The 12378-nt window shown below is 39.6% G+C and overlaps 3 non-coding genes across 3 annotated transcripts; 1 reads left to right on the top strand and 2 right to left on the bottom strand.

The window, feature by feature from the left end:
- Positions 1–1502: 1502 nt before the first annotated feature.
- Positions 1503–1574, top strand: TRNAP-UGG. The gene has a single exon. It is a non-coding gene; the product is annotated as a tRNA-Pro (tRNA).
- A 1862-nt stretch (positions 1575–3436) lies between these two features.
- On the bottom strand, positions 3437–3527 carry TRNAY-GUA. The gene is given in 2 exon segments: positions 3437–3472; positions 3491–3527. It is a non-coding gene; the product is annotated as a tRNA-Tyr (tRNA).
- A 6218-nt stretch (positions 3528–9745) lies between these two features.
- On the bottom strand, positions 9746–9827 carry TRNAL-UAG. The gene has a single exon. It is a non-coding gene; the product is annotated as a tRNA-Leu (tRNA).
- Positions 9828–12378: the final 2551 nt, after the last annotated feature.

The raw sequence follows: 12378 nt of genomic DNA, 5'->3' as shown, positions 1-12378 counted from the left end.
AAATAGCATTGCAAAGATATTGAAATACTTAACTCTGGTTTGGATATGGGAGGGGAGGGAGAGGGAAGTTTCAGGAATTCTTTCAAGGTTTCGAATTATTTCTAGGTAGGGCAGCTAGGTGGCACAGTGGCTAGAGAGCTGGGCCTGACTCATTTTCTGGAGTTTAAATCTGGTCTCAGACATTTATTAGCTGCGTGACCCTGGGCAACCCACTTGACCCTGTTTACCTCAGCTTCCTCATCTGTAAAATGAGCTGGAGAAAGAAATGGCAAATCAAATCAGTCCAGTATCTTTGCCAAGCAAGCCCTAAATGGGGTCATGAAGGATTGAGAACTACTGAACACTCTTAAGCAACAACAATAGCAAAAACCCTTACTTTCCATCTTAGAATCAGTATCAGTTCTAAGGTAGAACAGGAGCCCTGGAAGATGGCAGCAGGCTCTGGTTCCCATGATAGGTGTTATGATGATAATAACAGATATTTTGGAGAAGCAGATAAATGTGTCAGGGCCAAATAGACCTTCAAGTCAAGAGTCACAGATTGACAGGCTTCAGTGAGAAAAGGAGGGGGTTAGATACTCCTGGATCTCAAACCCCTCCCCCCTAAACAGTAGCTGTTTTCAGTTGGAAGATGGAGACTGGATAAGATTCTTCTGGTAAGTTTCTGTTATGGATGAAACCCCAATGATGTTCCTTTCTTTAATTTATATTCCTCACAGGTCTGATAGAGGAATAAGTAGAAGCTAGCTATCTAACTGATGAGGGCAGAGACAAATGATCTTCTTAAAACTGGCAGCAGACAGGATTCAAACTAGATGAACAGATTTGAGTTGTGAGTATTCCCCCAAATAATTTCCAGGCACAGATTTGAAGGTAAAGGTTATATTATGAAGTAAAAAGGAAAACTAAAGGAGTTAATGAAGGGTTTTGGATAAGGAAAGGTGACCCTGAACTATTAGGTTGAAGCTGCCCTTCCTCCCCACAAGAGGGGATGAAGGCACTTAACTAAAACTGGCTCTCTTGCTATTAATGAATATTTTACTCTCTAATCACTCTATATTTATTGTATTGAAGTTGATAAAGATCAACCCTATTGAACAGGCTAACCCTTATGTAGAAACCATAATGGTTTATGCCACAATGGCCACTCAAGTGATCCTCAAGTCTGGAGTAGTAAGCAGAGTGTCTGCTCACTTCAACTCCACCAAAAAACTGCCAACTCCTCTCAACTGCCCCCTCACCCAAAGTTCTCCAGGGGGGTCCCCTGGAATTCTGGGTGAGGCTGTCCATGTATCTTTGCAGGGATTCCATGCTTTCCATGGAGGTATGGAAAAGTGAGTGTAAAGTGGAGGAAGAATAATGAAAATGTAGGAGAAAAGAATAGTTTGGGGAATTCTTGCTAAACTTGGTGACTCTTCAAAGCAAGGATTCTCCCTCAGAAAACAAAATAGGATACACCTTTCTAAAATACTTAGGGGAAGATACTTGCTTACTACTCTTGTGGCTCGTTGGTCTAGGGGTATGATTCTCGCTTTGGGTGCGAGAGGTCCCGGGTTCAAATCCCGGATGAGCCCTTGTCTTTTCTTCCAATGCTTACCTTGATTACAATAACTAAATCAAGTAGAATTTCCAGTTTGGGAACATCAATCAGACTTCCTGCTATGGCGCACAGGCTGGATATATACAGTGCACAGATGCTTACACTGTTACATACAATAAATGGAAAAATAGACGAGCACTTTTTTTCGGTTGGAATCTCACATTTTCTGTTCTTGGACTTTTTTGGACCCTCTTGGCTCCTTTCCCTGCTGGCTCGTTGTCTATGTTTTTAATAACTATACTAAGATTTGGCTTTGTTTTCGGTTTTGCTGATATGAGTTCTGGGAACATTTCTTGGGGTTCAATTCAGGGAGGATATGCTGTTTTGAGGAACATGGTATAACGTTCAGAGACTGCCCTGGCTTAACTATTTCCCGAAGAAAAATGAAGCAATATAGTGTGAATCCTTATCATGCCATTACACACGCAAAATTTTTTTTGGTATTATTAAACAATCACTTTCTACCCCTTCCCTCCTTCCCTTTAGCCACAGAAGTGATTTAGGGACTCCTCACGAAGGAAGTCATCACTCTACCTGAGTCTGTAATTCCATTCCCTTTCCTTTCCTTGATCTTTATCTGTCTATATATCTGTCTCTCCTCTGTCTGTCTGCCAACCAGTCCGAACCTATTTTTAAAAATACCCTATCCCTTGACCTTTGTACCATCATCTATCTAGTTGCTACTTCAATATTAAATATCTTGGGAAATTCTACAGTGGATTCCTCCATTTCTTTCCTGACTTTTTTTTTTTAATATCTAGCAGACTATCTCTGGCCCCCCACTACTCGACTGATAGTGTTCTCTCAAGAATCAGTCGTTGTTGACATGAATGTACCACCAGCCTTCTCCATTATCTGCTTCTCAGTGTTCCACTTCTCTCTTCATATCTTGAAGTCGTTACCTATACATCTCTACTTGCTAGCTCCTCTTTCGTTAACTCACTTTTCTCCTTGACCTTCGATAGCCCACCTGGAAAGTAATACATTGTAGAGTTTGAGACTCCGGGGATGCTTAGATTCCGAATTTTAGGAAGGACAGAACTTTTTATAGAGACTTATGAAAAGAAGCCTGAGAACACATTCGATTTAGTAGAGATACTACAAGTCCTGTGCCTGGAGGGAAATAGAAGAGAGATAAGAATGAAGGCTGAGTGTTAAGTGAACAGACTTGGGTGACCCAAATGAAGCTGGAAGATTTTAAGGTGTAATGCAGAGGCTAGCAGGTCTCATTGAAGCAGAAATTTAGGTCATCTTCTCTACGTGTGGGAAGGGCTAGGGTTATCACCTAGAGCTGACCTTCTCCTGGCTCAACATTCTTCAATCCGTTTTTCTGAGACTCAGCCTTCACTGCTCTCACTATCTTGGGAGTTCTCTTGACCCACTCCATCCTTTCAATGCCCTTCTTAAAATTTACTGGCTAGAATTCAACATATGTATTCATATACTATGAACAAATGTGGTGTAGTGGGATCAGTATAGCAAGGATATCACCACGCTGACTCTGACCATTCCTCCAATCAACCATTTATACATTGATCAAGGCTGATAATCAATTTATATCCAGTTTAATACTATTCTACTCTACCAAATTGTATTAGTCAAATGAAGAAGGGATTTGGTGCTATTCTATTATTTTTCTCCACAAGGTCATGGAAGAGACTACCTGGTTTCAGGTTCCTTTCCAACTTTTTGGAAAGAAGTTGAACTTTTTGACTCTTGCTTAGAAGTCCAGTCCGAGTAAGAGTGCATTTCATTCGACTTCAGTAATAATTAATTTACAATACATCCTGAAGAGATTTCCTGTTGGCAGTAATTGATCCAAAATGGAAGAGATTTTCCTTCAAGCCGGAGTTGAACCAGCGACCTAAGGATCTCTTTGGAGATTGACCTCTACAGTCCTCCACTCTACCAACTGAGCTATCGAAGGGTGCTCAGTACCAAAGGGCTATATATCCTTTTTCAAAGGTACGAGACTCGTCTATGCTAAACCTTTCCAAGAATTTTTTTTTTCTCATCCAAGTAAATTATTTAACTTAGGATCCTCGGGCAGAGAATACAATATGCGCATTTTCTACTTCCTCTAGACATCGCCTGAATGTTTGCCATTCTAGACACTCAAGAGGTGTCTGATTTCATTTCTCCCTCCAAACTCAATTTCTTTTGCAATTCCCGAAGCTCCAACCTCTCAGTCTTTCTGACCCTTATTCTCTCTGCTACCTTCACATTTCCTGGAAAATCTTTGAATGGACCTACCTAGAAAACCCGAGTGTATTAGTTTTTCTACCCAAATTTCTTCCTACCTCCTTTCTTTCTCTTCACTCCTGTGTCCAATTCATTCCTACCACATACCCTTTTCTGATTATTTTTTAGTTTAAAGGGATGCTCTTAATCATCTGAGGATTCTAAGTGGGCTAGAGTGACCAAAACTAATAGATACTTTAAATCACAGTAGCAGAACATCAGATGCAGTGGGGAGTGAGATTCCAATAGTATTTAGACTCCTTGCTGAAGTTAAACACACTCTTTATAGGTGAAGAGGGTGTAAAAAGAAGTTGAAGTATGTTCTGTAGCAGTATGTCGAGAAAAAGTAGATGTAGATGAATATTCACTCTGTATAAGGAAGAAGAAATAAAAGTGAGGAGGGAAAGAGAGCACCATTATGGAAAATAAGGATAGTCTTGAAAGATACAAAATAATTGGACCTGAGAAGGACAAGCAAAAAGGATGCATTTTTAAAAGTTCAGAGGGAGGGGCAGCTGGGTAGCTCAGTGGGGTGAGAGTCAGACCTAGAGACAGGAGGTCCTAGGTTCAAACCCGGCCTCAGCCACTTCCCAGCTGTGTGACCCTGGGCAAGTCACTTGACCCCCATTGCCCACCCTTACCAATCTTTCCACCTATGAGACAATACACCTGAAGTACAAGGGTTTAAAAAAAAAAAAAAAAGCTCAAGAGGAATACTTCCAGTATCCCTACAAATTGTGTGGCAGTATGATTGTCTTTTTAGGTGCTCATGGTATGGGGACAAAAATACAAGAGAATATTACATTTGGATACTATAAGCTGAATTTCCGCTGGGAAGAATAAATTTTAGTGTAGAAAACAGGGTTGCATAGAGGAGTCCTTGTTTTAATACCTGCTAATATTATTTTCTTTAAGAAGTTCAAACCATTACCTCATCCAACCTTATTAGACCCTAAAGGTTACATTTCTTGGATCAGAATCCAAAAATAAAGCATGATTTCTCTAGAAAAGTTAAATTTCCAAATACACAGTTCCTTCTTGTCACTTAGCAGAGCAGCTTTTTGGACTGTGCTTCACTGAACTGTTGAGAAATCTTGAGCACTTTGTGACTGATAGCTCACACAGTATTTTACCTAAGTTGAGGTTACAGCTCTTCCTGGATCAAAGAGCCCCGGTGCCATGTGAAATAATGAAGTTGGCACATGTGATCTTTAGTTCCAGAAATCCTTTCTCATAGTCCCTTCTTCCTCCTGGTACCTCTCTCAGCTCCTCCAGCAGATCTTTGCTCAACCACAGTGGGTTTATTGCTTTAAGTTGGTTCTTCATAGTTGTCAGTTTCTTGACTGTTTTATCTATAGAAGGTCTCTACCTTTCCCAGCATATGTTTAACTGGCTTGAGTGGAAGCCAAGATACATTGGCAAAATAAACAAACATAAAAATGAACAAACAAATACATTTAAAAAAAAAAACCTTTTGAACCAAATATGAGTCTGATATATATAAACTGACTGCTGGAGGTGGTGGGGGTGTTTGGTGTCTGCCTGCCTCAAATCTCTCCCCACTCCAATATTCATCCTCCATTAAGCCACCAAAGTGATTTCCTTTAAGATCTACTCTAATAATGCCACCTCTCTCTATAGCCTCCAGGATCAAATGCAAAATCTTGCTTGGTATTCAAAGTCCTTTACAATCTAGCCCCCTCCTACCTTTCTGGTCTCCTTACACTTTACTCCCCAATTCATACTTTGATCCAGTGATGCTGGATTCCTTGCTCTTTCAGAAACAAGAGATTTTATCTCCCATCTCCATTCAATTTCTATGACTGTCCTCTATGCTTGGAATTCTCTCCTTCCTCATCCTTATCTCCTTTGTTCCCTGACTTCTTTTAAGTTCTAGCTAAAATCCCAACTTCTACAAGAAGCTTTTTCCAATTTCCCTCTCTTATTTCTTCTTTTTCATGCATATAGTTTCTTTATATGTGTGTATATTTTTTCATTCATTGTTTTCCCCATTAGATTTCAAGCTCCTTAATGGCAGAGATGGTCTTATACTTTTTTGGGGGTGGATATCCCCAACACTTAACACAATGTCTGGCATACAATAAACACAATAAATATTGATCAGTGACTCCTCTTCCCAAAGGAATACATTCCCAATCCCTTCTTCCTAAGCCTAATATGAAGAAGATTTGCCTTCTCATTTAGGTTCCAACATGCAATTAGAAAGTTTTGACAGCTATTAGCTATACAGTTTGTAATTCTTGGATGGTTGTGTGTGAAGATGGGATTAACTCTACCCTGCCCATTTTAAGACATTTTTAGATTTAATCAACAAAAGTGTAAACACCCCACTTAATCCTCAAGTTGGGGAGGTCCGTGACTCAAGTGTAGGGTGGGTGATGAATCAGAATCTACTGACTGCCCTCTGGGCAGTCCTAAGCAAAGCTTTTGTTGTAATTGGTACATGTAAAAAAGGAAGAAGGCACAGGAAGTGATGAAATTAATGGTCTATATAAATTGCAAGAACTTCCTGGAAAACTCTTTTTTTTTCCCTCTTTGAACTGGACATGAAGGAGCTCTGCCTGAGGACCTTGGACTGCTTTATATTTTTCCTTAGAACTATCACATGAATGAGGGAAAAATGCTGACTCTCTTCCTTAGCTTCCCTGGAGGTACTAGCCTCAGGAAGGGCCCCTTGACTGGGAGGAAGCCCTAAGGCTAAAATCCTTCTTAACTGACCTTTAGGCTCTCCAGCTGTGGCCTCTGGAGCCCTGCCAGAGTAATGCCAGGGTTTGAGCATATAGTCTAGCTGGTTAAGCTAGATCTCTTACTCTGCCCTCTTCTCATTTCTCTACTTTCACTCTTCCTGTATTTTATAATTACAATTTTTATAAATTGCTAAAAAAATCATTTGGAATTGATATATATTCATTCCTGGTAACCACCCTTCTTGAATATTCAGCCCAACCATAATTTTTACCCTTTACAAGCATCCCACTTTCATCCTATTAAAACTGTAGCTTTCCCCAGGTTCTAACCCCACTTGATATACATTAACAATCTAGCCAATTCTGCTAACTCAATTCCTCTTGGATTGAATACCAGCCCTCCTAGAAGTTAAAATGCATTTCAATTCCCTTCTGGCTCCATGACTCAAGGCTCTTTGCTATTTTAATTTAAAAACTTAATTTTATCCTCCTCTGTAATTAAACTTTGGTAATTATTAATTTGAATAAAGTTACTACTCAACCGGCTGTAAATTTTTATATCAACTTCTTCAAACAAAGCTCTCTATTGCCAGTAGCTCAGGTCTTCTCCAACCCAGATACTGTATCTAGTCTTTTTCTCCATATGGTCCTCCCTGTGTTCTCCTCTTCCTTGTAATTGCTGATGAATTCCCAACTCTTTCAAAGGATTAAATATTGCCCATGCCCATGTCTTTTGGGATATGAAATCCTGGTCTGAAGGGATTATACCTGATGTGTGGCACCCTGAGAAATATAGGTTTGCCATCATCTGATAGTCAAAATTTGCCTGAAGGGGAAAGTACCAACATTTCATATACTAATTTAGATTCCTTGTTCTTATTTCCATCACATGACAGCATGTGTGAGATACAACCAGGAGTTAATTAGCTTTTGGCAGTGTAGACCAAACTTTATGGTCTTTAAATTTTCAAATGTATACTGCTTTTAGATCCTATATAAAGGGAGCTGGCTTATTTTCCAAATAAAGATAATCAGATCCTAGGTATAATTGAATATATCAACCATGAGTAAGCTAGATAAGGATGGATATTCAAATTCATCAGTTCCTTTGGTGCTTCTTGGCTACAACTGTGGATTGACAAGATACTTTTGGCTTTTCCATTTCTATGTTCACTCTTTCTCTGAGAGAAGGGACTTTGACCAAATGTATTTCAAATTTAAAGTTTTGGTTAACAGGTTTCCATACTTCAAGGAGCAATGCATGTGATTAAGACAACTTTCATTTCACTCCAAGCAAAAAAAATCGATGAAAACCACTCATAGAAGCCCATGAACTGATAGAGGAAAATATAAAGGAAAAAGAATTCCTTAGGATCTCTCAAAGAGGAATTAATCTTTGACATTCTATTGGTTTCCTAGCTCTACCCAGTCCCTTTCAGATTCATTGTCACCACTAGAATCCCCAAAAGAAAACAAACACACTTTGGAGATGCTGGACAAACCATCACTTTCCAACAGCACTAGCTTTGGGGATATTAATCCAAACAGATATGACCTTCCAGCCCTGGGGCTGAACTGTCTTGACTGGGGACTGAGTACAAGCTTTCTTAAGCAATTTAAAAAGTCAGCTCTTAACAGATCAAATACACTTCTTATGAGGCCAATACCCCCAAGCCATCTGGTTATTGTTATAAAGAAAGTATTTTTTCTACTATTATATTATTATAGGGTATATTAATCAGGGAAGCTGTGCTTTGGATTCCCTTGATAGCTGGTGCAAGGACACCCGAGTCCTGTCACTCAGCTGGATGTTATAATAATAGACCCATCTTGATAATGGTGCCTAGGCAGGATCCCTAAAGGTCAGGTGGATGGGTAACCCTTTCAGGTTCCACCTGGGGTTGGATTGATTATTAATATTGGGCTCTATTAGCTTTGGATAACGTTTTCATCTGACTGCGTTGCTCCCTCCCCCAAGAGTTGTGATGTGATAACTACTCAGGAAGGTACTTAATAAACTTTATCTATAGATGTTAATAAGGGAAAGGAATAAACAGGAATGGATTGGGGATAGGAGACCCTGTCACTAATGGCTATGATCACTAATCCCTCAGGACTGTAGGCTGTTCAGTAATGCTGGAGCTGTTGTTTTTCACCTCCTCTGGCTCAGCTTGGCCACAGCCAAACCAGAGAAGGCAATCTGCTTGGTTGATACAGATATCGATGATCTCTCTCAGCTTCTTATTGCCAGTTGTTATGTCAGTCCTACAGCCATCAGGAAATACCTCCCTTACCTCCCTCTGCTTCTTCTCCTTCCCTCTTCCAGGTTCCTACCCAGGCCCGGATACCTAATGATGGTTCAGATGTCTAAATATCTGGGGGAATTCAGAGAGAATCAGAGGACCCACGGTCAGAGATCCACAGGTCAATGCTCCAAGCTCAGAGATCAATGTCCAATGCTGAGGGTTCCAGGCTAAGGGTCAAAGCCAAGGGTCCTTGTCAGATGGCTCTCAGGGTATTTTTATCCTCTGGCCAACTGCCTTTCCTCTTGTCCTCACAGCATCTGGGAACATTCTGATGTCTCCAACTGTCTTCACCTGTCAATCAAGGTGAGACTCACAACTCCCAGAGTTTGAATATGACACTATCAACCTTACCATCTTGTCTTAATCTTCCCCTTTCACTTTCTTCCCAGCACTGTGTGTTAGTGGAAGTGAAAACTGTGCTGCCCCCATCTGCCAAGGAAGTTGCATTGCTACAATTATCCTTAAAATGCCTAGATTTTACAATCATGAGACTATTCTCCCTGCCCAGCACCTTCAGCCCTTCTGGAGCTGCATATCTCAACCTTCAGCAACATCTAACACTCAATTTCTCTGCTTCTGCTTGAATTCTTACTCCTTCTACAATCCAGGGTTTCCCATTAAATGGAATGAAATCACAACTGATTTTAACTATTTCATATTGTATACAGTAGCCTCAGCTGGGCCCTCCCCTCATTCTACACTAGCCTATAGTTTAATTTTCTAATATTAACCTCGTAACAACTGTAACACTCACATTATAGAGAGTATTTTCGTTTTTCTAGAGTTCTTTGGAGTTCTTCTCCATCCTCAGAAAGAATTGTATTTTTACTCACCATTAAATCCTACGAATTTAAAGTATCGAATTAGGAACCTGAAACCAAAACAGATACTGGCAGCGGTGGGATTCGAACCCACGCCCCCGAAGAGACTGGAGCCTAAATCCAGCGCCTTAGACCGCTCGGCCACGCTACCTATTCAGAGAAATGCTTGTGTATCTTCTTTGTTCTAAGACTAGTCGATTGCGTTTTGAGGCAGTAGGAGAGGAAAGAGGAAATAAAGAAATCCGCAAAAATTCATTCAGTAAATTGTTATGTGCTTATAGAGAAGTGGTGGGGAACACAGAATGAGAGGAAAAGAGGGAGAGAAGTGAGAGAAGATTCCAGTCAGGAACATCCACAATCATCAGCTAGTATTTTTGTACTGAGAGAGGAAAAATCTAAAGGAACAATAACAAATAGGCCTGATACGACTGCACAGATTAAGAATTTCATCCCTAGCCAGATTTTCTCTAACTCCTTAGTTTTGATGTTTTAAAAAGATATTCTTTTACTTAGCTCAATAATGGGGAAGACATTACATTTTTTGTTAATCCATCTTACTCTTGGTTTGCTTTCATTGTTGATAATGAGCTAAATTGGCTCCTGAAGGAGATAATGTTGAACCTGTAGTCAGGGAGATTTGAGTTGGAATTTGACCTCATATATTTCTGAGTTATGGGATTCTGGGCAAGGTACTCATCCTGTCTGACACTATTTCCTTACTTATAATATAATACCTACTTCCCAGGTTTGTTGTTGGGAATCAAATAAGATAAAGTATGTAAAGTGCATTGCAAGTCTTTGAACACTCTTGACAAAGTGGGCATCTAATCACTTTTTCAGATGAGAGTCCTTCAAACAATTTAAGATGATAACTACATTCCCCATCCCCTAAGACTACAGGCTAAACATGTCCAGTCTTTAAATTAATATTCATCTAAAATATAAACTACTGCAGGATCCAGCAAGCTGAGGCACATATATCACTCTCTCCACTAAGGAGTTCTTCTCCTCTGCAACAGTGCATTTGGTTTAGACATGGCTCAGTTTTGAGTGAGGCTGATCACCCAGAAAAGGAGTCACATTCATATACTTACACTCTGCCTCTTTATGAGCCCCATCTTGTCATCCTGCAAAATTTTTGCTTAAGGTTTTAGCTTATATCTAGAATCAAAAGGGATGGATTGAAAGGTATTCAATGGACAATATGAATCAAGTATAGAGGAGGTATTTTTTCCTACACATAAAAGAAATGTTAAATACAAAACACTCATAAATACTCATTGGCAAGAAGATTCAAAATGGCTTTCAGTATCTTAACTATAGCTATTCTTGTGCTCTCCTGGAAGACTTAAAATCTTGAGACTTAAAGATCATTGTAATGGAAAGCAGTCTAAGAGACTGAAGAAAAAGCATTCTTACATTTTATCTTGGTTCTATTCTGACTCCCCAACATCCATGTCTTCTGACTAGGCAGGTCAGGACTTTGGCTCCTCCTCTTGTCTGTGATTATCTTCCCCAATTTAGTACCACTCTATGAAGTTTGAACCAAGCTAATCAAGGTTCTTTCAACCTCCAAAACTTTGAAAGCCACCTCCAAGACTTGACATTATGTTGTGGTCAATGAAGGATTTCTTTCTTCATGCTCAGATAGCTCTGAGAATCTAGGTAGCACATATAGTTGATAGAAAAGAGTTAGAGCATTTCTGTACATGCTCTATTCAAGCCCCAGCTTCACTTTCATTTTAGAGCATGATCATCATTGACCTGGGATTGACCTGAATTCAATTAAAATGAGCAAAAATTGGTCAAAAAACCTACTATGTACATAGCATTCTGGCAAAAACTGAGAAAGAAACAAAGATTAGAGAACCCTTGGATTCCCAAAGTCTCTTTAAAATGTCTTACCAAAATTCTAGTTCCACCATGGTACAGAGTGAGTTCAGGATGCCTCCTTGATACTCTTTAGATTTATTTCCTATAAACCAAACACTAAGAAGTAAATTTAGGAATTCTCAACATTATGCAAATTAGACCTCAAGGATGTGGTGATATAGGGACAGAAGCAGATGGTTGGGGACATGTAAGACATGGCATTTGAGTCAGTAAATACATGATGTTTGGATCTTTAGGACCAGACTGAACTCATATTGATTGTCAGTTCCTTATCCCTGTTCCAGAATGGCATGGAAGTATGTTGAAAATGGAGCATACATTTGGTATTGTTGGTGCAGATCCTTTAGTTGCTTATATGGCCTATGATCATGTCTCTTTAATCAAAATTGGAAGTGATTCAATATTATCTCCCAAATGAAAGTTGTTTTAAAATTATTTATTTACAATCCCACCCCATCTGGGCTTGGGAGGTTCTTTGAAAGTCTTGCATGTGATAGAAAGAAAGCTATGACTTCAGATTGGCAAGATACTTTGGAGAAACCAAAGAGAGAAAGAATACGAACTGGCCAGAGGCAAAACTAGGACTCTGAATGAAGAACAGAAGACCTAATAAGGTGGCAAAATGTCCTGATTCCATTGAAAGACTTGATGAAAAGTTTCCTTCATCACTGCAGTTTCTCTAGTGTATTAATTCTGAGCATCTGAAGAACTGGTGAGAGAGTGGTAACTTGAGTTCACTTGAGTACCCAGCTTTTTCCTCCCTGTAGCCCTAGTTTCCTATGGAATGGCTTTTCTCATTCTTAGAAAGG

Source organism: Gracilinanus agilis, chromosome 2 (genome assembly GCF_016433145.1).
Source record: "Gracilinanus agilis isolate LMUSP501 chromosome 2, AgileGrace, whole genome shotgun sequence".
Taxonomy (NCBI): Eukaryota; Metazoa; Chordata; class Mammalia; order Didelphimorphia; family Didelphidae; genus Gracilinanus; species Gracilinanus agilis.
This window is presented reverse-complemented; position numbering and strand designations above follow the sequence as displayed.